This window comes from Tasmannia lanceolata, unplaced genomic scaffold, assembly GCF_043159265.1.
Source record: "Tasmannia lanceolata isolate RefF3 unplaced genomic scaffold, GAP_Taslan_0.1 ptg000003l, whole genome shotgun sequence".
Taxonomy (NCBI): Eukaryota; Viridiplantae; Streptophyta; class Magnoliopsida; order Canellales; family Winteraceae; genus Tasmannia; species Tasmannia lanceolata.
The window spans coordinates 32,203,912-32,227,116 of record NW_027518680.1 but is presented as its reverse complement, the minus strand read 5'-3'; the positions used below and the strand labels follow the sequence as shown (position 1 = coordinate 32,227,116).

Genomic DNA, 23,205 nt, shown 5'->3' with positions numbered 1-23,205 from the left:
AATTCCGTTTATCAAATCAAACGACTCTATCACCCCGCCATAATAAAGACCGGCCGTATTTGAATTCACCATCCGGAAGAAAATAAATACATCCGAACGGAAACCTAGGAGGCGTCGCACTAAACGTGCGTTTCAGTTCGCATCGACGTTCCAGAACCGAAAGATTGTTCGAAAAAAGTGGTAGATAGCTGAAAAAAGTGACAAAAGATTGTTCGAAAAAAGTGGTAGATAGCCGAAAAAAGTGACAGGGGTGCAACACGAGGACTTCCCAGGAGGTCACCCATCCTAGTACTACTCTCGCCCAAGCACGCTTAACTTCGGAGTTCTGATGGGATCCAGTGCATTTGTGCTAGTATGATCGCACCCAGCATGCCTCTCCATTGTCAAAGTAATAAAGAGTTTCCAGTCGCATTGTCGTACGAAGTCCGTTTAAATGAAAGTGCGAAAAAATCCTGCTAGATGAAATCGGATGGACAATCCGAGCATGTCGGGAAGCCGAATGACAGCCAAGGCTGTCATGGCGCGCTGAATCTTCCCGACCACCCCCGAATCAATATAAGAATCGCCACGATCTGACGGGCGGATCAAAAGTTATCGTCGGAACGATATTTGTGCACCAAGGGTAGCTCACGGCCAGTAAACACCTTCCGACCGGAATCCTGACTCGCATCCACTAGTAAACTCATCCGCTATAGCCGATATCTCACTGAATCTAAACAAACCTGCACTATATTTTGACCGTAAATGAAATGTTAGAACGAATTCCGTTTATCGAATCAAACGACACTATCACCCCGCCATAATAAAGACTGGCCGTATTTGAATTCACCATCCGGAAGAAAATAAATACATCCGAACCGAAACCTAGGAGGCGTCGCACTAAACGTGCGTTTCAGTTCGCATCGACGTTCCAGAACCGAAAGATTGTTCGAAAAAAGTGGTAGATAGCCGAAAAAAGTGACAAAAGATTGTTCGAAAAAAGTGGTAGATAGCCGAAAAAAGTGACAGGAGTGCAACACGAGGACTTCCCAGGAGGTCACCCATCCTAGTACTACTCTCGCCCAAGCACGCTTAACTTCGGGGTTCTGATGGAATCCAGTGCATTTGTGCTAGTATGATCGCACCCAGCATGCCTCTTCATTGTGAAAGTAATAAAGAGTTTCCAGTCGCATTGTCGTACGAAGTCCGTTTAAATGAAAGTGCGAAAAAATCCTGCTAGATGAAATCGGATGGGCAATCCGAGCATGTCGGGAAGCCGGATGACTGCCAAGGCTGTCATGGCGCGTTGAATCTTCCCGACCACCCCCGAATCAATATAAGGATTGCCACGATCTGACGGGCGGATCAAAAGTTATCGTCGGAACGATATTTGATTACCAAGGGTAGCTCACGGCCAGTAAACACCTTCCGACCAGATTCCTGACTCGCATCCACTAGTACACTCATCCACTATAGTCGGTACGTCACTGAATCTAAACAAACCCCCGCTATAATTTGACCGCAAATGAAATATCAGTACGAATTCCGTTTATCGAATCAAACCAGACTATCACCCCGCCATAATAAAAACCGGACGTATTTGAATTCACCATCCAGAAGAAAATAAAAAGTTCCGAACCGAAAGATTGTTCGAAAAAAGTGGTAGATAGCCGAAAAAAGTGACAGGGGTGCAACACGAGGACTTCCCAGGAGGTCACTCAACCTAGTACTACTCTCGCCCAAGCACGCTTAACTTCGGAGTTCTGGTGGGATCCAGTGCATTTGTGCTGGTATGATCGCACCAAGCATGCCTCTCCATTGTCAAAGTAATAAAGAGTTTCCACTCGCATTGTCGTACGAAGTCCGTTTAAATGAAAGTGAAAAAAATTCTGCTACATGACATCGGATGGACGATCCGAGCATGTCGGGAAGCCGGATGACCGCCAAGGTTGTCATCGCGCGGTGAATCTTCCCGAGTACCCCCAAATCAATATAAGAATCGCCACGATCTGACGGGCGGATCAAAGTTATCGTCGGAACGATATTTGTGCACCAAGGGTAGCTCACGGCCAATAAACACCTTCCGACCGGATTCATGACTCGCATCCACTAGTACACTCATCCGCTATAGCCGGTACGTCACTGAATCTAAACAAACCCCCGCTATAATTTGACCGCAAATGAAATGTCAGAACGAATTCCATTTATCGAATCAAACGACACTATCACCCCGCCATAATAAAGACCGGACGTATTTGAATTCACTATCCAGAAAAAAATAAAAAGATCCGAACCGAAACCTAGGAGGCGTCGCACTTAACGAGCGTTTCAGTTCGCATCAACGTTCCAGAACCGAAAGATTGTTCGAAAAAAGTGGTAGATAGCCGAAAAAAGTAACAGGGGTGCAACACGAGGACTTCCCAGGAGCTCACCCATCCTAGTACTACTCTCGCCCAAGCACGCTTAACTTCGGAGTTCTGATGGCATCCAGTGCATTTGTGCTGGTATGATCACACCAAGCATGCCTCTCCAATGTCAAAGTAATAAAGAGTTTCTACTCGCATTGTCGTACGAAGTCCGTTTAAATGAAAGTGAGAAAAAATCCTCTTAGATGACATCGGATGGACGATCCGAGCATGTCGGGAAGCCGGATGACCGCCAAGGCTGTCATTGCGCGATGAATCTTCCCGAGTACCCCCGAATCAATATAAGTATCGCCACGATCTGTCGGGCGGATCAAAAGTTATCGTCGGAACGATATTTGTCCACCAAGGGTAGCTCACGGCCAGTAAACACCTTCCGACCAGATTCCTGACTCGCATCCACTAGTACACTCATCCGCTATAGTCGGTACGTCACTGAATCTAAACAAACCCCCGCTATAATTTGACCTCAAATGAAATATCAGAACGAATTTCGTTTATCGAATCAAACCACACTATCACCCCGCCATAATAAAGACCGGACGTATTTGAAATCATCATCCGGAAGAAAATAAAAGGATCTGAACCGAAACATAGGAGGAGTCGCACTAAACGTGCGTTTCAGTTCGCATCGACGTTCCAAAACCGAAAGATTGTTCGAAAAAAGTGGTAGATAGCCGAAAAAAGTGACAGGGGTGCAACACGAGGACTTCCCAGGAGGTCACCCATCCTAGTACTACACTCGCCCAAGCACGCTTACCTTCGGAATTCTGATGGGATCCAGTGCAATTGTGCTGGTATGATCGCACCCAGCATGCCTCTCCATTGTCAAAGTAATAAACAGTTTCCACTCGCATTGTCGTACGAAGTCCGTTTAAATGAAAGTACGAAAAAATCCTGCTAGATGACATCGGATGGACGATCCGAGCATGTCGGGAAGCCGGATGACCGCAAGGGCTGTCATCGCTCGATGAATCTTCCCGAGTACCCCCGAATCAATATAAGAATAGCCACGATCTGACGGGCGGATCAAAAGTTTTCGTCGGAACGATATTTGTGCACCAAGGGTAGCTCACGGCCAGTAAACACCTTCCGACCAGATTCCTGACTCCCATCCACTAGTACACTCCTCCGCTATAGTCGGTACGTCACTGAATCTAAACAAACTCCCGCTATAATTTGACCGCAAATGAAATATCAGAACGAATTCCGTTTATCGAATCAAACGACACTATCACCCTGCCATAATAAAGACCGGAGGTATTTGAATTCACCATACGGAAGAAAATAAAAAGTTCCGAACTGAAACCTAGGAGGCGTCGCACTAAACGTGCGTTTCAGTTCGCATCGACGTTCCAGAACCGAAAGATTGTTCGAAAAAAGTGGTACATAGCCGAAAAAAGTGACAGGGGTGCAACACGAGGACTTCCCAGGAGGTCACCCATCCTAGTACTACTCTCGCCCAAGCACGCTTAACTTCGGAGTTCTGATGGGATCCAGTGCATTTGTGCTGGTATGATCGCACCAGCATGCCTCTCAATTGTCAAAGTAATAAAGTGTTTCCAGTCGCATTGTCGTACGAAGTCCGTTTAAATGAAAGTGCAAAAAATCCTGCTAGATGAAATCGGATGAAAGATCCGAGCATATCGGGAAGCCGGATGACTGCCAAGGCTGTCATGGCGCGATGAATCTTCCCGAGCACCCCCGAATCAATATAAGAATCGCCACGATCTGACGGGCGGATCAAAAGTTATCGTTGGAACGATATTTGTGCACCAAGGGTAGCTCACGGCCAGTAAACACCTTCCGACCAGATTCCTGACTCGCATCCACTAGTACACTCATCCGCTATAGTAGGTACGTCACTGAATCTAAACAAACCCACGCTATAATTTGACCGCAAATGAAATATCAGAACGAATTCCGTTTATCGAATCAAACGACACTATCACCCTGCCATAATAAAGACCGGACGTATTTGAATTCACCATCCGGAAGAAAATAAAAAGTTCCGAACTGAAACCTAGGAGGCGTCGCACTAAACGTGCGTTTCAGTTCGCATCGACGTTCCAGAACCGAAAGATTGTTCGAAAAAAGTGGTACATAGCCGAAAAAAGTTACAGGGGTGCAATACGAGGACTTCCCAGGAAGTCACCCTTCCTAGTATTACTCCCGCCCCAGCACGCTTAACTTCGGAGTTCTGATGGGATCCAGTGCATTTGTGGTGGTATGATTGCACCCAGCATGCTTCTCCATTGTCAAAGTAATAAAGAATTTCCATTCGCATTGTCGTACCAAGTCCGTTTATATGAAAGTGCAAAAAAATCCTGCTAGATGACATCGGATGGACGATCCGAGAATGTCGGGAAGCCGGATGACCGCCAGGGCTGTCATTGCGCGATGAATCTTCCCGAGTTCCCCCGAATCAATATAAGAATCCCCACGATGTGACGGGCGGATCAAAAGTTATCGTCGGAACGATATTTGTGCACCAAGGGTAGCTCACGGCCAGTAAACACCTTCCGACCGGATTCCTGACTCGCATCCACTAGTAAACTCATCCTCTATAGCCGATACCTCACTGAATCTAAACAAACCCCCGCTATATTTTGACCGTAAATGAAATGTCAGAACAAATTCCGTTTATCGAATCAAACGACACTATCACCCCGCCATAATAAAGACCGGCCGTATTTGAATTCACCATCCAGAAGAAAATAAATACGTCCGAACCGAAACCTAGGAGGCGTCGCACTAAACGTGCGTTTCAGTTTGCATCAACGTTCTAGAACCGAAAGATTGTTCCAAAAAAGTGGTAGATAGCCGAAAAAAGTGACAAAAGATTGTTCGAAAAAAGTGGTAGATAGCCGAAAAAAGTGACAGGGGTGCAACACGAGGACTTCCCAGCAGGTCACCCATCCTAGTACTACTCTCGCCCAAGCACGCTTAACTTCGGAGTTATGATGAGATCCAGTGCATTTGTGCTAGTATGATCGCACCCAGCATGCCTCTCCATTGTCAAAGTAATAAAGAGTTTCCAGTCGCATTGTCGTACGAAGTCCGTTTAAATGAAAGTGCGAAAAAATCATGCTAGATGAAATCGGATGGACAATCCGACCATGTCGGGAAGCCGAATGACTGCCAAGGCTATCATGGCGCGATGAATCTTCCCGACCATCCCCGAATCAATATAAGAATCGCCACGATCTGACGGGCGGATCAAAAGTTATCGTCGGAACGATATTTGTGCACCAAGGGTAGCTCACGGCCAGTAAACACCTTCCGACCAGATTCCTGACTCGCATCCACTAGTACATTCATCCGCTATAGTCGGTACGTCACTGAATCTAAACAAACCCCCGCTATAATTTGACCGCAAATGAAATATCAGAACGAATTCCGTTTATCGAATCAAACGACACTATCACCCTGCCATAATAAAGACCGGACGTATTTGAATTCACCATCCGGAAGAAAATAAAAAGTTCCGAACTGAAACCTAGGAGGCGTCGCACTAAACATGCGTTTCAGTTCGCATCGACGTTCCAGAACCGAAAGATTGTTCGAAAAAAGTGGTAGATAGCCGAAAAAAGTGACAGGGGTGCAACACAAGGACTTCCCAGGAGGTCACCCATCCTAGTACTACTCTCGCCCAAGCACGCTTAACTTCGGAGTTCTGATGGGATCCAGTGCATTTGTGCTGTTATGATCGCACCCAGCATGCCTCTCCATTGTCAAAGTAATAAAGAGTTTCAGTCGCATTGTCGTAATAAGTCCGTTTAAATGAAAGTGCAAAAAATCCTGCTAGATGAAATTGGATGAAAGATCCGAGCATATCGGGAAGCCGGATGACTGCCAAGGCTGTCATGGCGCGATGAATCTTCTCGAGCACCCCCGAATCAATATAAGAATCGCCACGATCTGACAAGCGGATCAAAAGTTATCGTCGGAACGATATTTGTGCACCAAGGGTAGCTCACGGCCAGAAACACCTTCCGACCAGATTCCTGACTCGCATCCACTAGTACACTCATCCGCTATAGTCGGTACGTCACTGAATCTAAACAAACCCCCGCTATAATTTGACCGCAAATGAAATATCAGAACGAATTCCGTTTATCGAATCAAACGACACTATCACCCTGCCATAATAAAGACCGGACGTATTTGAATTCACCATCCGGAAGAAAATAAAAAGTTCCGAACTGAAACCTAGGAGGCGTCGCACTAAACGTGCGTTTCAGTTCGCATCGAAGTTCCAGAACCGAACGATTGTTCGAAAAAAGTGGTAGATAGCCGAAAAAAGTGACAGGGGTGCAACACGAGGACATCCCAGGAGGTCACCCATCCTAGTATTACTCTCGCCCAAGCACGCTTAACTTCGGAGTTCTGATGGGATCCAGTGCATTTGTGCTGGTATGATTGCACCCAGCATGACTCTCCATTGTCAAAGTAATAAAGAGTTTCCATTCGCATTGTCGTACGAAGTCCGTTTAAATGAAAGTGCGTAAAAATCCTGCTAGATGACATCGGATGGACGATCCGAGAATGTCGAGAAGCCGGATGACCGCCAGGGTTGTCATTGCGCGTTGAATCTTCCCGAGTACCCCCGAATCAATATAAGAATCCTTCCGACCGGATTCCTGACTCGCATCCACTAGTAAACTCATCCGCTATAGCCGATACCTCACTGAATCTAAACAAACCCCCGCTATATTTTGACCGTAAATGAAATGTCAGACGAATTCCGTTTATCGAATCAAACGACACTATCACCCCGCCATAATAAAGACCGGCCGTATTTGAATTCACCATCCGGAAGAAAATAAATACATCCGAACCGAAACCTAGGAGGCGTCGCACTATAAGTGCGTTTCAGTTTGCATCGACGTTCCAGAACCGAAAGATTGTTCCAAAAAAGTGGTAGATAGCCGAAAAAAGTGACAAAAGATTGTTCGAAAAAAGTGGTAGATAGCCGAAAAAAGTGACAGGGGTGCAACACGAGGACTTCCCAGCAGGTAACCCATCCTAGTACTACTCTCGCCCAAGCACGCTTAACTTCGGAGTTCTGATGGGATCCAGTGCATTTGTGCTAGTATGATCGCACCCAGCATGCCTCTCCATTGTCAAAGCAATAAAGAGTTTCCAGTCTCATTGTCGTACGAAGTCCGTTTAAATGAAAGTGCGAAAAAATCCTGCTAGATGAAATCGGATGGACAATCCGAGCATGTCGGGAAGCCGAATGACTGCCAAGGCTCTCATGGCGCGATGAATCTTCCCGACCACCCCCGAATCAATATAAGAATCGCCACGATCTGACGGGCGGATCAAAAGTTATCGTCGGAACGATATTTGTGCACCAAGGGTAGCTCACGGCCAGTAAACACCTTCCGACCGGATTCCTGACTCGCATCCACTAGTAAACTCATCCGCTATAGCCGATACCTCACTGAATCTAAACAAACCCCCGCTATATTTTGACCGTAAATAAAATGTCAGAACAAATTCCGTTTATCGAATCAAACGACACTATCACCCCGCCATAATAAAGACCGGCCGTATTTGAATTCACCATCCGGAAGAAAATAAATACATCCGAACCGAAACCTAGGAGGCGTCGCACTAAACGTGCGTTTCAGTTTGCATCGACGTTCTAGAACCGAAAGATTGTTGCAAAAAAGTGGTAGATAGCCGAAAAAAGTGACAAAAGATTGTTCGAAAAAAGTGGTAGATAGCCGAAAAAAGTGACAGGGGTGCAACACGAGGACTTCCCAGCAGGTAACCCATCCTAGTACTACTCTCGCCCAAGCACGCTTAACTTCGGAGTTCTGATGAGATCCAGTGCATTTGTGCTAGTATGATCGCACCCAGCATGCCTCTCCATTGTCAAAGTAATAAAGAGTTTCCAGTCGCATTGTCGTACGAAGTCCGTTTAAATGAAAGTGCGAAAAAATCCTGCTAGATGAAATCGGATGGACAATCCGACCATGTCGGGAAGCCGAATGACTGCCAAGGCTATCATGGCGCGATGAATCTTCCCGACCACCCCCGAATCAATATAAGAATCGCCACGATCTGACGGGCGGATCAAAAGTTATCGTCGGAACGATATTTGTGCACCAAGGGTAGCTCACGGCCAGTAAACACCTTCCGACCAGATTCCTCCACTAGTACACTCATCCGCTATAGTCGGTACGTCACTGAATCTAAACAAACCCCCGCTATAATTTGACCGTAAATGAAATATCAGAACGAATTCCGTTTATCGAATCAAACGACACTATCACCCTGCCATAATAAAGACCGGACGTATTTGAATTCACCATCCGGATGAAAATAAAAAGTTCCGAACTGAAACCTAGGAGGCGTCGCACTAAACGTGCGTTTCAGTTCGCATCGAAGTTCCAGAACCGAACGATTGTTCGAAAAAAGTGGTAGATAGCCGAAAAAAGTGACAGGGGTGCAACACGAGGACATCCCAGGAGGTCACCCATCCTAGTATTACTCTCGCCCAAGCACGCTTAACTTCGGAGTTCTGATGGGATCCAGTGCATTTGTGCTGGTATGATTGCACCCAGCATGACTCTCCATTGTCAAAGTAATAAAGAGTTTCCATTCGCATTGTCGTACGAAGTCCGTTTAAATGAAAGTGCGTAAAAATCCTGCTAGATGACATCGGATGGACGATCCGAGAATGTCGAGAAGCCGGATGACCGCCAGGGTTGTCATTGCGCGTTGAATCTTCCCGAGTACCCCCGAATCAATATAAGAATCCTTCCGACCGGATTCCTGACTCGCATCCACTAGTAAACTCATCCGCTATAGCCGATACCTCACTGAATCTAAACAAACCCCCGCTATATTTTGACCGTAAATGAAATGTCAGACGAATTCCGTTTATCGAATCAAACGACACTATCACCCCGCCATAATAAAGACCGGCCGTATTTGAATTCACCATCCGGAAGAAAATAAATACATCCGAACCGAAACCTAGGAGGCGTCGCACTATAAGTGCGTTTCAGTTTGCATCGACGTTCCAGAACCGAAAGATTGTTCCAAAAAAGTGGTAGATAGCCGAAAAAAGTGACAAAAGATTGTTCGAAAAAAGTGGTAGATAGCCGAAAAAAGTGACAGGGGTGCAACACGAGGACTTCCCAGCAGGTAACCCATCCTAGTACTACTCTCGCCCAAGCACGCTTAACTTCGGAGTTCTGATGGGATCCAGTGCATTTGTGCTAGTATGATCGCACCCAGCATGCCTCTCCATTGTCAAAGCAATAAAGAGTTTCCAGTCTCATTGTCGTACGAAGTCCGTTTAAATGAAAGTGCGAAAAAATCCTGCTAGATGAAATCGGATGGACAATCCGAGCATGTCGGGAAGCCGAATGACTGCCAAGGCTCTCATGGCGCGATGAATCTTCCCGACCACCCCCGAATCAATATAAGAATCGCCACGATCTGACGGGCGGATCAAAAGTTATCGTCGGAACGATATTTGTGCACCAAGGGTAGCTCACGGCCAGTAAACACCTTCCGACCGGATTCCTGACTCGCATCCACTAGTAAACTCATCCGCTATAGCCGATACCTCACTGAATCTAAACAAACCCCCGCTATATTTTGACCGTAAATAAAATGTCAGAACAAATTCCGTTTATCGAATCAAACGACACTATCACCCCGCCATAATAAAGACCGGCCGTATTTGAATTCACCATCCGGAAGAAAATAAATACATCCGAACCGAAACCTAGGAGGCGTCGCACTAAACGTGCGTTTCAGTTTGCATCGACGTTCTAGAACCGAAAGATTGTTGCAAAAAAGTGGTAGATAGCCGAAAAAAGTGACAAAAGATTGTTCGAAAAAAGTGGTAGATAGCCGAAAAAAGTGACAGGGGTGCAACACGAGGACTTCCCAGCAGGTAACCCATCCTAGTACTACTCTCGCCCAAGCACGCTTAACTTCGGAGTTCTGATGAGATCCAGTGCATTTGTGCTAGTATGATCGCACCCAGCATGCCTCTCCATTGTCAAAGTAATAAAGAGTTTCCAGTCGCATTGTCGTACGAAGTCCGTTTAAATGAAAGTGCGAAAAAATCCTGCTAGATGAAATCGGATGGACAATCCGACCATGTCGGGAAGCCGAATGACTGCCAAGGCTATCATGGCGCGATGAATCTTCCCGACCACCCCCGAATCAATATAAGAATCGCCACGATCTGACGGGCGGATCAAAAGTTATCGTCGGAACGATATTTGTGCACCAAGGGTAGCTCACGGCCAGTAAACACCTTCCGACCAGATTCCTCCACTAGTACACTCATCCGCTATAGTCGGTACGTCACTGAATCTAAACAAACCCCCGCTATAATTTGACCGTAAATGAAATATCAGAACGAATTCCGTTTATCGAATCAAACGACACTATCACCCTGCCATAATAAAGACCGGACGTATTTGAATTCACCATCCGGATGAAAATAAAAAGTTCCGAACTGAAACCTAGGAGGCGTCGCACTAAACGTGCGTTTCAGTTCGCATCGACGTTCCAGAACCGAAAGATTGTTCGAAAAAAGTGGTAGATAGCCGAAAAAAGAGACAGGGGTGCAACACGAGGACTTCCCAGGAGGTCACCCATCCTAGTTTTACTCCCGCCCCAGCACGCTTAACTTCGGAGTTCTGATGGGATCCAGTGCATTTGTGCTGGTATGATTGCACCCAGCATGCCTCTCCATTGTCAAAGTAATAAAGAATTTCCATTCGCATTGTCGTACGAAGTCCGTTTAAATGAAAGTGCAAAAAAATCCTGCTAGATGACATCGGATGGACGATCCGAGAATGTCGGGAAGCCGGATGACCGCCAGGGCTGTCATTGCGCGATGAATCTTCCCGAGTTCCCCCGAATCAATATAAGAATCCCCACAATGTGACGGGCGGATCAAAAGTTATCGTCGGAACGATATTTGGGCACCAACGGTAGCTCACGGCCAGTAAACACCTTCCGACCGGATTCCTGACTCGCATCCACTAGTAAACTCATCCGCTATAGCCGATACCTCACTGAATCTAAACAAACCCCCGCTATATTTTGACCGTAAATGAAATGTCAGAACAAATTCCGTTTATCGAATCAAACGACACTATCACCCCGCCATAATAAAGACCGGCCGTATTTGAATTCACCATCCGGAAGAAAATAAATACATCCGAACCGAAACCTAGGAGGCGTCGCACTAAACGTGCGTTTCAGTTTGCATCGACGTTCTAGAACCGAAAGATTGCTCCAAAAAAGTGGTAGATAGCCGAAAAAAGTGACAAAAGATTGTTCGAAAAAAGTGGTAGATAGCCGAAAAAAGTGACAGGGGTGCAACACGAGGACTTCCCAGCAGGTCACCCATCCTAGTACTACTCTCGCCCAAGCACGCTTAACTTCGGAGTTCTGATGAGATCCAGTGCATTTGTGCTAGTATGATCGCACCCAGCATGCCTCTCCATTGTCAAAGTAATAAAGAGTTTCCAGTGGCATTGTCGTACGAAGTCCGTTTAAATGAAAGTGCAAAAAAATCCTGCTAGATGAAATCGGATGGACAATCCGACCATGTCGGGATGCCGAATGACTGCCAAGGCTATCATGGCGCGATGAATCTTCCCGACCATCCCCGAATCAATATAAGAATCGCCACGATCTGACGGGCGGATCAAAAGTTATCGTCGGAACGATATTTGTGCACCAAGGGTAGCTCACGGCCAGTAAACACCTTCCGACCAGATTCCTGACTCGCATCCACTAGTACACTCATCCGCTATAGTCGGTACGTCACTGAATCTAAACAAACCCCCGCTATAATTTGACCGCAAATGAAATATCAGAACGAATTCCGTTTATCGAATCAAACGACACTATCACCCTGCCATAATAAAGACCGGACGTATTTGAATTCACCATCCGGAAGAAAATAAAAAGTTCCGAACTGAAACCTAGGAGGCGTCGCACTAAACATGCGTTTCAGTTCGCATCGACGTTCCAGAACCGAAAGATTGTTCGAAAAAAGTGGTAGATAGCCGAAAAAAGTGACAGGGGTGCAACACAAGGACTTCCCAGGAGGTCACCCATCCTAGTACTACTCTCGCCCAAGCATGCTTAACTTCGGAGTTCTGATGGGATCCAGTGCATTTGTGCTGGTATGATTGCACCCAGCATGACTCTCCATTGTCAAAGTAATAAAGAGTTTCCATTCGCATTGTCGTACGAAGTCCGTTTAAATGAAAGTGCGAAAAAATCCTGCTAGATGACATCGGATGGACGATCCGAGAATGTCGGGAAGCCGGATGACCGCCAGGGCTGTCATTGCGCGTTGAATCTTCCCGAGTACCCCCGAATCAATATAAGAATCCTTCCGACCGGATTCCTGACTCGCATCCACTAGTAAACTCATCCGCTATAGCCGATACCTCACTGAATCTAAACAAACCCCCGCTATATTTTGACCGTAAATGAAATGTCAGACGAATTCCGTTTATCGAATCAAACGACACTATCACCCCGCCATAATAAAGACCGGCCGTATTTGAATTCACCATCCGGAAGAAAATAAATACATCCGAACCGAAACCTAGGAGGCGTCGCACTATAAGTGCGTTTCAGTTTGCATCGACGTTCCAGAACCGAAAGATTGTTCCTAAAAAGTGGTAGATAGCCGAAAAAAGTGACAAAAGATTGTTCGAAAAAAGTGGTAGATAGCCGAAAAAAGTGACAGGGGTGCAACACGAGGACTTCCCAGCAGGTAACCCATCCTAGTACTACTCTCGCCCAAGCACGCTTAACTTCGGAGTTCTGATGGGATCCAGTGCATTTGTGCTAGTATGATCGCACCCAGCATGCCTCTCCATTGTCAAAGTAATAAAGAGTTTCCAGTCTCATTGTCGTACGAAGTCCGTTTAAATGAAAGTGCGAAAAAATCCTGCTAGATGAAATCGGATGGCCAATCCGAGCATGTCGGGAAGCCGAATTACTGCCAAGGCTATCATGGCGCGATGAATCTTCCCGACCACCCCCGAATCAATATAAGAATCGCCACAATCTGACGGGCGGATCAAAAGTTATCGTCGGAATGATATTTGTGCACCAAGGGTAGCTCACGGCCAGTAAACACCTTCCGACCAGATTCCTGACTCGCATCCACTAGTACACTCATCCGCTATAGCCGGTACGTCACTGAATCTAAACAAACCCCCGCTATAATTTGACCGCAAATGAAATGTCAGAACGAATTCCATTTATCGAATCAAACGACACTATCACCCCGCCATAATAAAGACCGGACGTATTTGAATTCACTATCCAGAAAAAAATAAAAAGAACCGAACCGAAACCTAGGAGGCGTCGCACTTAACGAGCGTTTCAGTTCGCATCAACGTTCCAGAACCGAAAGATTGTTCGAAAAAAGTGGTAGATAGCCGAAAAAAGTAACAGGGGTGCAACACGAGGACTTCCCAGGAGCTCACCCATCCTAGTACTACTCTCGCCCAAGCACGCTTAACTTCGGAGTTCTGATGGCATCCAGTGCATTTGTGCTGGTATGATCACACCAAGCATGCCTCTCCAATGTCAAAGTAATAAAGAGTTTCTACTCGCATTGTCGTACGAAGTCCGTTTAAATGAAAGTGAGAAAAAATCCTCTTAGATGACATCGGATGGACGATCCGAGCATGTCGGGAAGCCGGATGACCGCCAAGGCTGTCATTGCGCGATGAATCTTCCCGAGTACCCCCGAATCAATATAAGTATCGCCACGATCTGACGGGCGGATCAAAAGTTATCGTCGGAACGATATTTGTCCACCAAGGGTAACTCACGGCCAGTAAACACCTTCCGACCAGATTCCTGACTCGCATCCACTAGTACACTCATCCGCTATAGTCGGTACGTCACTGAATCTAAACAAACCCCCGCTATAATTTGACCTCAAATGAAATATCAGAACGAATTTCGTTTATCGAATCAAACCACACTATCACCCCGCCATAATAAAGACCGGACGGACGTATTTGAAATCATCATCCGGAAGAAAATAAAAGGATCTGAACCGAAACCTAGGAGGAGTCGCACTAAACGTGCGTTTCAGTTCGCATCGACGTTCCAAAACCGAAAGATTGTTCGAAAAAAGTGGTAGATAGCCGAAAAAAGTGACAGGGGTGCAACACGAGGACTTCCCAGGAGGTCACCCATCCTAGTACTACACTCGCCCAAGCACGCTTACCTTCGGAGTTCTGATGGGATCCAGTGCAATTGTGCTGGTATGATCGCACCCAGCATGCCTCTCCATTGTCAAAGTAATAAACAGTTTCCACTCGCATTGTCGTACGAAGTCCGTTTAAATGAAAGTACGAAAAAATCCTGCTAGATGACATCGAATGGACGATCCGAGCATGTCGGGAAGCCGGATGACCGCAAGGGCTGTCATCGCTCGATGAATCTTCCCGAGTACCCCCGAATCAATATAAGAATAGCCACGATCTGACGGGCGGATCAAAAGTTTTCGTCGGAACGATATTTGTGCACCAAGGGTAGCTCACGGCCAGTAAACACCTTCCGACCAGATTCCTGACTCCCATCCACTAGTACACTCCTCCGCTATAGTCGGTACGTCACTGAATCTAAACAAACTCCCGCTATAATTTGACCGCAAATGAAATATCAGAACGAATTCCGTTTATCGAATCAAACGACACTATCACCCTGCCATAATAAAAACCGGAGGTATTTGAATTCACCATACGGAAGAAAATAAAAAGTTCCGAACTGAAACCTAGGAGGCGTCGCACTAAACGTGCGTTTCAGTTCGCATCGACGTTCCAGAACCGAAAGATTGTTCGAAAAAAGTGGTACATAGCCGAAAAAAGTGACAGGGGTGCAACACGAGGACTTCCCAGGAGGTCACCCATCCTAGTACTACTCTCGCCCAAGCACGCTTAACTTCGGAGTTCTGATGGGATCCAGTGCATTTGTGCTGGTATGATCGCACCAGCATGCCTCTCAATTGTCAAAGTAATAAAGAGTTTCCAGTCGCATTGTCGTACGAAGTCCGTTTAAATGAAAGTGCAAAAAATCCTGCTAGATGAAATCGGATGAAAGATCCGAGCATATCGGGAAGCCGGATGACTGCCAAGGCTGTCATGGCGCGATGAATCTTCCCGAGCACCCCCGAATCAATATAAGAATCGCCACGATCTGACGGGCGGATCAAAAGTTATCGTTGGAACGATATTTGTGCACCAAGGGTAGCTCACGGCCAGTAAACACCTTCCGACCAGATTCCTGACTCGCATCCACTAGTACACTCATCCGCTATAGTCGGTACGTCACTGAATCTAAACAAACCCCCGCTATAATTTGACCGCAAATGAAATATCAGAACGAATTCCGTTTATCGAATCAAACGACACTATCACCCTGCCATAATAAAGACCGGACGTATTTGAATTCACCATCCGGAAGAAAATAAAAAGTTCCGAACTGAAACCTAAGAGGCGTCGCACTAAACGTGCGTTTCAGTTCGCATCGACGTTCCAGAACCGAAAGATTGTTCGAAAAAAGTGGTAGATAGCCGAAAAAAGTGACAGGGGTGCAATACGAGGACTTCCCAGGAAGTCACCCTTCCTAGTATTACTCCCGCCCCAGCACGCTTAACTTCGGAGTTCTGATGGGATCCAGTGCATTTGTGGTGGTATGATTGCACCCAGCATGCCTCTCCATTGTCAAAGTAATAAAGAATTTCCATTCGCATTGTCGTACCAAGTCCGTTTATATGAAAGTGCAAAAAAATCCTGCTAGATGACATCGGATGGACGATCCGAGAATGTCGGGAAGCCGGATGACCGCCAGGGCTGTCATTGCGCGATGAATCTTCCCGAGTTCCCCCGAATCAATATAAGAATCCCCACGATGTGACGGGCGGATCAAAAGTTATCGTCGGAACGATATTTGTGCACCAAGGGTAGCTCACGGCCAGTAAACACCTTCCGACCGGATTCCTGACTCGCATCCACTAGTAAACTCATCCGCTATAGCCGATACCTCACTGAATCTAAACAAACCCCCGCTATATTTTGACCGTAAATGAAATGTCAGAACAAATTCCGTTTATCGAATCAAACGACACTATCACCCCGCCATAATAAAGACCGGCCGTATTTGAATTCACCATCCGGAAGAAAATAAATACATCCGAACCGAAACCTAGGCGGCGTCGCACTAAACGTGCGTTTCAGTTTGCATCAACGTTCTAGAACCGAAAGATTGTTCCAAAAAAGTGGTAGATAGCCGAAAAAAGTGACAAAAGATTGTTTGAAAAAAGTGGTAGATAGCCGAAAAAAGTGACAGGGGTACAACACGAGGACTTCCCAGCAGGTCACCCATCCTAGTACTACTCTCGCCCAAGCACGCTTAACTTCGGAGTTCTGATGAGATCCAGTGCATTTGTGCTAGTATGATCGCACCCACCATGCCTCTCCATTGTCAAAGTAATAAAGAGTTTCCAGTCGCATTGTCGTACGAAGTCCGTTTAAATGAAAGTGCGAAAAAATCATGCTAGATGAAATCGGATGGACAATCCGACCATGTCGGGATGCCGAATGACTGCCAAGGCTATCATGGCGCGATGAATCTTCCCGACCATCCCCGAATCAATATAAGAATCGCCACGATCTGACGGGCGGACCAAAAGTTATCGTCGGAACGATATTTGTGCACCAAGGGTAGCTCACGGCCAGTAAACACCTTCCGACCAGATTCCTGACTCGCATCCACTAGTACACTCATCCGCTATAGTCGGTACGTCACTGAATCTAAACAAACCCCCGCTATAATTTGACCGCAAATGAAATATCAGAACGAATTCCGTTTATCGAATCAAACGACACTATCACCCTGGCATAATAAAGACCGGACGTATTTGAATTCACCATCCGGAACAAAATAAAAAGTTCCGAACTGAAACCTAGGAGGCGTCGCACTAAACGTGCGTTTCAGTTCGCATCGAAGTTCCAGAACCGAACGATTGTTCGAAAAAAGTGGTAGATAGCCGAAAAAAGTGACAGGGGTGCAACACGAGGACATCCCAGGAGGTCACCCATCCTAGTATTACTCTCGCCCAAGCACGCTTAACTTCGGAGTTCTGATGGGATCCAGTGCATTTGTGCTGGTATGATTGCACCCAGCATGACTCTCCATTGTCAAAGTAATAAAGAGTTTCCATTCGCATTGTCGTACGAAGTCCGTTTAAATGAAAGTGCGAAAAAATCCTGCTAGATGACATCGGATGGACGATACGAGAATGTCGGGAAGCCGGATGACCGCCAGGGTTGTCATTGCGCGTTGAATCTTCCCGAGTACCCCCGAATCAATATAAGAATCCTTCCGACCGGATTCCTGACTCGCATCCACTAGTAAACTCATCCGCTATAGCCGATACCTCACTGAATCTAAACAAACCCCCGCTATATTTTGACTGTAAATGAAATGTCAGACGAATTCCGTTTATCGAATCAAACGACACTATCACCCCGCCATAATAAAGACCGGCCGTATTTGAATTCACCATCCGGAAGAAAATAAATACATCCGAACCGAAACCTAGGAGGCGTCGCACAATAAGTGCGTTTCAGTTTGCATCGACGTTCCAGAACCGAAAGATTGTTCCAAAAAAGTGGTAGATAGCCGAAAAAAGTGACAAAAGATTGTTCGAAAAAAGTGGTAGATAGCCGAAAAAAGTGACAGGGGTGCAACACGAGGACTTCCCAGCAGGTAACCCATCCTAGTACTACTCTCGCCCAAGCACGCTTAACTTCGGAGTTCTGATGGGATCCAGTGCATTTGTGCTAGTATGATCGCACCCAGCATGCCTCTCCATTGTCAAAGTAATAAAGAGTTTCCAGTCTCATTGTCGTACGAAGTCCGTTTAAATGAAAGTGCGAAAAAATCCTGCTAGATGAAATCGGATGGACAATCCGAGCATGTCGGGAAGCCGAATGACTGCCAAGGCTCTCATGGCGCGATGAATCTTCCCGACCACCCCCGAATCAATATAAGAATCGCCACGATCTGACGGGCGGATCAAAAGTTATCGTCGGAACGATATTTGTGCACCAAGGGTAGCTCACGGCCAGTAAACACCTTCCGACCGGATTCCTGACTCGCATCCACTAGTAAACTCATCCGCTATAGCCGATACCTCACTGAATCTAAACAAACCCCCGCTATATTTTGACCGTAAATGAAATGTCAGAACAAATTCCGTTTATCGAATCAAACGACACTATCACCCCGTCATAATAAAGACCGGCCGTATTTGAATTCACCATCCGGAAGAAAATAAATACATCCGAACCGAAACCTAGGAGGCGTCGCACTAAACGTGCGTTTCAGTTTGCATCGACGTTCTAGAACCGAAAGATTGTTGCAAAAAAGTGGTAGATAGCCGAAAAAAGTGACAAAAGATTGTTCGAAAAAAGTTGTAGATAGCCGAAAAAAGTGACAGGGGTGCAACACGAGGACTTCCCAGCAGGTCACCCATCCTAGTACTACTCTCGCCCAAGCACGCTTAACTTCGGAGTTCTGATGAGATCCAGTGCATTTGTGCTACTATGATCGCACCCAGCATGCCTCTCCATTGTCAAAGTAATAAAGAGTTTCCAGTCGCATTGTCGTACGAAGTCCGTTTAAATGAAAGTGCGAAAAAATCCTGCTAGATGAAATCGGATGGACAATCCGACCATGTCGGGAAGCCGAATGACTGCCAAGGCTATCATGGCGCGATGAATCTTCCCGACCACCCCCGAATCAATATAAGAATCGCCACGATCTGACGGGCGGATCAAAAGTTATCGTCGGAACGATATTTGTGCACCAAGGGTAGCTCACGGCCAGTAAACACCTTCCGACCAGATTCCTCCACTAGTACACTCATCCGCTATAGTCGGTACGTCACTGAATCTAAACAAACCCCCGCTATAATTTGACCGTAAATGAAATATCAGAACGAATTCCGTTTATCGAATCAAACGACACTATCACCCTGCCATAATAAAGACCGGACGTATTTGAATTCACCATCCGGATGAAAATAAAAAGTTCCGAACTGAAACCTAGGAGGCGTCGCACTAAACGTGCGTTTCAGTTCGCATCGACGTTCCAGAACCGAAAGATTGTTCGAAAAAAGTGGTAGATAGCCGAAAAAAGAGACAGGGGTGCAACACGAGGACTTCCCAGGAGGTCACCCATCCTAGTTTTACTCCCGCCCCAGCACGCTTAACTTCGGAGTTCTGATGGGATCCAGTGCATTTGTGCTGGTATGATTGCACCCAGCATGCCTCTCCATTGTCAAAGTAATAAAGAATTTCCATTCGCATTGTCGTACGAAGTCCGTTTAAATGAAAGTGCAAAAAAATCCTGCTAGATGACATCGGATGGACGATCCGAGAATGTCGGGAAGCCGGATGACCGCCAGAGCTGTCATTGCGCGATGAATCTTCCCGAGTTCCCCCGAATCAATATAAGAATCCCCACGATGTGACGGGCGGATCAAAAGTTATCGTCGGAACGATATTTGGGCACCAACGGTAGCTCACGGCCAGTAAACACCTTCCGACCGGGTTCCTGACTCGCATCCACTAGTAAACTCATCCGCTATAGCCGATACCTCACTGAATCTAAACAAACCCCCGCTATATTTTGACCGTAAATGAAATGTCAGAACAAATTCCGTTTATCGAATCAAACGACACTATCACCCCGCCATAATAAAGACCGGCCGTATTTGAATTCACCATCCGGAAGAAAATAAATACATCCGAACCGAAACCTAGGAGGCGTCGCACTATAAGTGCGTTTCAGTTTGCATCGACGTTCCAGAACCGAAAGATTGTTCCAAAAAAGTGGTAGATAGCCGAAAAAAGTGACAAAAGATTGTTCGAAAAAAGTGGTAGATAGCCGAAAAAAGTGACAGGGGTGCAACACGAGGACTTCCCAGCAGGTCACCCATCCTAGTACTACTCTCGCCCAAGCACGCTTAACTTCGGAGTTCTGATGAGATCCAGTGCATTTGTGCTAGTATGATCGCACCCAGCATGCCTCTCCATTGTCAAAGTAATAAAGAGTTTCCAGTCGCATTGTCGTACGAAGTCCGTTTAAATGAAAGTGCGAAAAAATCCTGCTAGATGAAATCGGATGGACAATCCGACCATGTCGGGAAGCCGAATGACTGCCAAGGCTATCATGGCGCGATGAATCTTCCCGACCATCCCCGAATCAATATAAGAATCGCCACGATCTGACGGGCGGATCAAAAGTTATCGTCGGAACGATATTTGTGCACCAAGGGTAGCTCACGGCCAGTAAACACCTTCCGACCAGATTCCTGACTCGCATCCACTAGTACACTCATCCGCTATAGTCGGTACGTCACTGAATCTAAACAAACCCCCGCTATAATTTGACCGCAAATGAAATATCAGTACGAATTCCGTTTATCGAATCAAACCACACTATCACCCCGCCATAATAAAGACCGGACGTATTTGAATTCACCATCCATAAGAAAATAAAAAGTTCCGAACCGAAACCTAGGAGGCGTCGCACTAAACGAGCGTTTCAGTTCGAATCGACGTTCCAGAACCGAAAGATTGTTCGAAAAAAGTGGTAGATAGCCGAAAAAAGTGACAGGGGTGCAACACGAGGACTTCCCAGGAGGTCACTCATCCTAGTACTACTCTCGCCCAAGCACGCTTAACTTCGGAGTTCTGGTGGGATCCAGTGCATTTGTGCTGGTATGATCGCACCAAGCATGCCTCTCCATTGTCAAAGTAATAAAGAGTTTCCACTTGCATTGTCGTACGAAGTCCGTTTAAATAAAAGTGAGAAAAAATCCTGCTAGATGACATCGGATGGACGATCCGAGCATGTCGGGAAGCCGGATTACTACCAAGGCTGTCATCGCGCGATGAATCTTCCCGAGTACCCCCGAATCAATATAAAAATCGCCACGATCTGACGGGCGGATCAAAAGTTATCGTCGGAACGATAATTGTGCACCAAGGGTAGGTCACGGCCAATAAACACCTTCCGACCGGATTCATCACTCGCATCCACTAGTACACTCATCCGCTATAGCCGGTACGTCACTGAACCTAAACAAACCCCCGCTATAATTTGACCGCAAATGAAATGCCAGAACGAATTCCGTTTATCGAATCAAACGACACTATCACCCCGCCATAATAAAGTCCGGACGTATTTGAATTCACCATCCGGAAAAAAATAAAAAGTTCCGAACCGAAACCTAGGAGGCGTCGCACTAAACGAGCGTTTCAGTTCGCATCGATGTTCCAGAACCGAAAGATTATTCGAAAAAAGTGGTAGATAGCCGAAAAAAGTAACAGGGTTACAACACGAGGACTTCCCAGGAGGTCACCCATCCTAGTACTACTCTCGCCCAAGCACGCTTAACTTCGGAGTTCTAATGTGATCCAGTGCATTTGTGCTGGTATGATCACACCAAGCATCCCTCTCCAATGTCAAACTAATAAAGAGTTTCCACTCGCATTGTCGTACGAAGTCCGTTTAAATGAAAGTGAGAAAAAATCCTGCTAGATGACATCGGATGGACGATCCGAGCATGTCGGGAAGCCGGATGACCGCCAAGGCTGTCAATGCGCGATGAATCTTCCCGAGTACCCCCGAATCAATATAAGTATCGCCACGATCTGACGGGCGGATCAAAAGTTATCGTCGGAACGATATTTGTACACCAAGGGTAGCTCACGGCCAGTAAAGACCATCCGACCAGATTCCTGACTCGCATCCACTAGTACACTCATCCGCTATAGTCGGTACGTCACTGAATCTAAACAAACCCCCGCTATAATTTGACCGCAAATGAAATATCAGAACGAATTCCGTTTATCGAATCAAACGACACTATCACCCCGCCATAATAATGACCAGACGTATTTCAATTCACCATCCGGAAGAAAATAAAAAGTTCCGAACTGAAACCTCGGTGGCGTCGCATTAAACGTGCGTTTCAGTTCGCATGGACGTTTCAGAACCGAAAGATTGTTCGAAAAAAGTGGTAGATAGCCGAAAAAAGTGACAGGGGTGCAACACGAGGACTTCCCAGGAGGTCACCCATCCTAGTATTACTCTCGCCCAAGCACGCTTCACTTCGGAGTTCTGATGGGATCCAGTGCATTTGTGCTGGTATGATCGCACCCAACATGCCTCTCCATTGTCAAAGTAATAAAGAGTTTCCATTCGCATTGTCGTACGAAGTCCGTTTAAATTAAAGTGCGAAAAAATCCTGCTAGATGACATCGGATGGACGATCCGAGAATGTCGGGAAGCCGGATGACCGCCAGGGCTGTCATTGCGCGATGAATCTTCCCGAGTACCCTCGAATCAAAATAAGAATCCTTACGATCTGACGGGCAGATCAAAAGTTAACGTCGGAATGATATTTGTGCACCAAGGGTAGCTCACGGCCAGTAAACACCTTCCGACCGGAATCCTGACTCGCATCCACTAGTAAACTCATCCGCTATAGCCGATACCTCACTGAATCTAAACAAACCCCCGCTATATTTTGACCGTAAATGAAATGTCAGAACGAATTCCGTTTATCGAATCAAACGACACTATCACCCCGCCATAATAAAGACCGGCCGTATTTGAATTTACCATCCGGAAGAAAATAAAAGGATCCGAACCGAAACCTAGGAGGCGTCGCACTAAACGTGCGTTTCAG

At 46.3% G+C, this 23,205-nt stretch overlaps 32 non-coding genes across 32 annotated transcripts; all 32 read right to left on the bottom strand.

Moving 5' to 3' along the window:
• Positions 1–247: 247 nt before the first annotated feature.
• On the bottom strand, positions 248–366 carry LOC143873339 (5S ribosomal RNA). Its single transcript, XR_013248052.1, has one exon. It is a non-coding gene; the product is annotated as a 5S ribosomal RNA (ribosomal RNA).
• A 641-nt stretch (positions 367–1,007) lies between these two features.
• LOC143874967 (5S ribosomal RNA) lies at positions 1,008–1,126 on the bottom strand. Its single transcript, XR_013249635.1, has one exon. It is a non-coding gene; the product is annotated as a 5S ribosomal RNA (ribosomal RNA).
• Positions 1,127–1,664: 538 nt separating this feature from the next.
• LOC143875064 (5S ribosomal RNA) lies at positions 1,665–1,783 on the bottom strand. The gene has a single exon (XR_013249728.1). It is a non-coding gene; the product is annotated as a 5S ribosomal RNA (ribosomal RNA).
• A 595-nt stretch (positions 1,784–2,378) lies between these two features.
• Positions 2,379–2,497, bottom strand: LOC143875210 (5S ribosomal RNA). Its single transcript, XR_013249867.1, has one exon. It is a non-coding gene; the product is annotated as a 5S ribosomal RNA (ribosomal RNA).
• A 597-nt stretch (positions 2,498–3,094) lies between these two features.
• LOC143874894 (5S ribosomal RNA) lies at positions 3,095–3,213 on the bottom strand. Its single transcript, XR_013249563.1, has one exon. It is a non-coding gene; the product is annotated as a 5S ribosomal RNA (ribosomal RNA).
• A 597-nt stretch (positions 3,214–3,810) lies between these two features.
• LOC143873335 (5S ribosomal RNA) lies at positions 3,811–3,929 on the bottom strand. The gene has a single exon (XR_013248049.1). It is a non-coding gene; the product is annotated as a 5S ribosomal RNA (ribosomal RNA).
• Positions 3,930–4,524: 595 nt separating this feature from the next.
• Positions 4,525–4,643, bottom strand: LOC143875223 (5S ribosomal RNA). The gene has a single exon (XR_013249879.1). It is a non-coding gene; the product is annotated as a 5S ribosomal RNA (ribosomal RNA).
• Positions 4,644–5,284: 641 nt separating this feature from the next.
• Positions 5,285–5,403, bottom strand: LOC143875131 (5S ribosomal RNA). Its single transcript, XR_013249792.1, has one exon. It is a non-coding gene; the product is annotated as a 5S ribosomal RNA (ribosomal RNA).
• Positions 5,404–6,000: 597 nt separating this feature from the next.
• Positions 6,001–6,119, bottom strand: LOC143874593 (5S ribosomal RNA). The gene has a single exon (XR_013249269.1). It is a non-coding gene; the product is annotated as a 5S ribosomal RNA (ribosomal RNA).
• Positions 6,120–6,713: 594 nt separating this feature from the next.
• Positions 6,714–6,832, bottom strand: LOC143874866 (5S ribosomal RNA). The gene has a single exon (XR_013249534.1). It is a non-coding gene; the product is annotated as a 5S ribosomal RNA (ribosomal RNA).
• A 560-nt stretch (positions 6,833–7,392) lies between these two features.
• LOC143874614 (5S ribosomal RNA) lies at positions 7,393–7,511 on the bottom strand. Its single transcript, XR_013249289.1, has one exon. It is a non-coding gene; the product is annotated as a 5S ribosomal RNA (ribosomal RNA).
• Positions 7,512–8,152: 641 nt separating this feature from the next.
• LOC143874810 (5S ribosomal RNA) lies at positions 8,153–8,271 on the bottom strand. The gene has a single exon (XR_013249479.1). It is a non-coding gene; the product is annotated as a 5S ribosomal RNA (ribosomal RNA).
• A 588-nt stretch (positions 8,272–8,859) lies between these two features.
• Positions 8,860–8,978, bottom strand: LOC143874865 (5S ribosomal RNA). The gene has a single exon (XR_013249533.1). It is a non-coding gene; the product is annotated as a 5S ribosomal RNA (ribosomal RNA).
• Positions 8,979–9,538: 560 nt separating this feature from the next.
• Positions 9,539–9,657, bottom strand: LOC143874613 (5S ribosomal RNA). The gene has a single exon (XR_013249288.1). It is a non-coding gene; the product is annotated as a 5S ribosomal RNA (ribosomal RNA).
• A 641-nt stretch (positions 9,658–10,298) lies between these two features.
• On the bottom strand, positions 10,299–10,417 carry LOC143874808 (5S ribosomal RNA). The gene has a single exon (XR_013249478.1). It is a non-coding gene; the product is annotated as a 5S ribosomal RNA (ribosomal RNA).
• Positions 10,418–11,005: 588 nt separating this feature from the next.
• On the bottom strand, positions 11,006–11,124 carry LOC143875082 (5S ribosomal RNA). The gene has a single exon (XR_013249745.1). It is a non-coding gene; the product is annotated as a 5S ribosomal RNA (ribosomal RNA).
• Positions 11,125–11,765: 641 nt separating this feature from the next.
• LOC143874569 (5S ribosomal RNA) lies at positions 11,766–11,884 on the bottom strand. Its single transcript, XR_013249245.1, has one exon. It is a non-coding gene; the product is annotated as a 5S ribosomal RNA (ribosomal RNA).
• A 597-nt stretch (positions 11,885–12,481) lies between these two features.
• LOC143874274 (5S ribosomal RNA) lies at positions 12,482–12,600 on the bottom strand. The gene has a single exon (XR_013248959.1). It is a non-coding gene; the product is annotated as a 5S ribosomal RNA (ribosomal RNA).
• A 560-nt stretch (positions 12,601–13,160) lies between these two features.
• On the bottom strand, positions 13,161–13,279 carry LOC143874612 (5S ribosomal RNA). Its single transcript, XR_013249287.1, has one exon. It is a non-coding gene; the product is annotated as a 5S ribosomal RNA (ribosomal RNA).
• Positions 13,280–13,876: 597 nt separating this feature from the next.
• Positions 13,877–13,995, bottom strand: LOC143875209 (5S ribosomal RNA). The gene has a single exon (XR_013249866.1). It is a non-coding gene; the product is annotated as a 5S ribosomal RNA (ribosomal RNA).
• A 601-nt stretch (positions 13,996–14,596) lies between these two features.
• Positions 14,597–14,715, bottom strand: LOC143874450 (5S ribosomal RNA). The gene has a single exon (XR_013249129.1). It is a non-coding gene; the product is annotated as a 5S ribosomal RNA (ribosomal RNA).
• Positions 14,716–15,312: 597 nt separating this feature from the next.
• LOC143873334 (5S ribosomal RNA) lies at positions 15,313–15,431 on the bottom strand. Its single transcript, XR_013248048.1, has one exon. It is a non-coding gene; the product is annotated as a 5S ribosomal RNA (ribosomal RNA).
• Positions 15,432–16,026: 595 nt separating this feature from the next.
• On the bottom strand, positions 16,027–16,145 carry LOC143875222 (5S ribosomal RNA). The gene has a single exon (XR_013249878.1). It is a non-coding gene; the product is annotated as a 5S ribosomal RNA (ribosomal RNA).
• A 641-nt stretch (positions 16,146–16,786) lies between these two features.
• LOC143874924 (5S ribosomal RNA) lies at positions 16,787–16,905 on the bottom strand. Its single transcript, XR_013249594.1, has one exon. It is a non-coding gene; the product is annotated as a 5S ribosomal RNA (ribosomal RNA).
• A 597-nt stretch (positions 16,906–17,502) lies between these two features.
• On the bottom strand, positions 17,503–17,621 carry LOC143874864 (5S ribosomal RNA). The gene has a single exon (XR_013249532.1). It is a non-coding gene; the product is annotated as a 5S ribosomal RNA (ribosomal RNA).
• Positions 17,622–18,181: 560 nt separating this feature from the next.
• On the bottom strand, positions 18,182–18,300 carry LOC143874611 (5S ribosomal RNA). The gene has a single exon (XR_013249286.1). It is a non-coding gene; the product is annotated as a 5S ribosomal RNA (ribosomal RNA).
• Positions 18,301–18,941: 641 nt separating this feature from the next.
• Positions 18,942–19,060, bottom strand: LOC143875037 (5S ribosomal RNA). Its single transcript, XR_013249703.1, has one exon. It is a non-coding gene; the product is annotated as a 5S ribosomal RNA (ribosomal RNA).
• Positions 19,061–19,648: 588 nt separating this feature from the next.
• LOC143875081 (5S ribosomal RNA) lies at positions 19,649–19,767 on the bottom strand. The gene has a single exon (XR_013249744.1). It is a non-coding gene; the product is annotated as a 5S ribosomal RNA (ribosomal RNA).
• A 641-nt stretch (positions 19,768–20,408) lies between these two features.
• LOC143874568 (5S ribosomal RNA) lies at positions 20,409–20,527 on the bottom strand. Its single transcript, XR_013249244.1, has one exon. It is a non-coding gene; the product is annotated as a 5S ribosomal RNA (ribosomal RNA).
• A 597-nt stretch (positions 20,528–21,124) lies between these two features.
• LOC143874976 (5S ribosomal RNA) lies at positions 21,125–21,243 on the bottom strand. Its single transcript, XR_013249644.1, has one exon. It is a non-coding gene; the product is annotated as a 5S ribosomal RNA (ribosomal RNA).
• Positions 21,244–21,840: 597 nt separating this feature from the next.
• On the bottom strand, positions 21,841–21,959 carry LOC143875109 (5S ribosomal RNA). The gene has a single exon (XR_013249771.1). It is a non-coding gene; the product is annotated as a 5S ribosomal RNA (ribosomal RNA).
• A 597-nt stretch (positions 21,960–22,556) lies between these two features.
• LOC143874331 (5S ribosomal RNA) lies at positions 22,557–22,675 on the bottom strand. The gene has a single exon (XR_013249015.1). It is a non-coding gene; the product is annotated as a 5S ribosomal RNA (ribosomal RNA).
• Between the last annotated feature and the right edge of the window lie 530 nt (positions 22,676–23,205).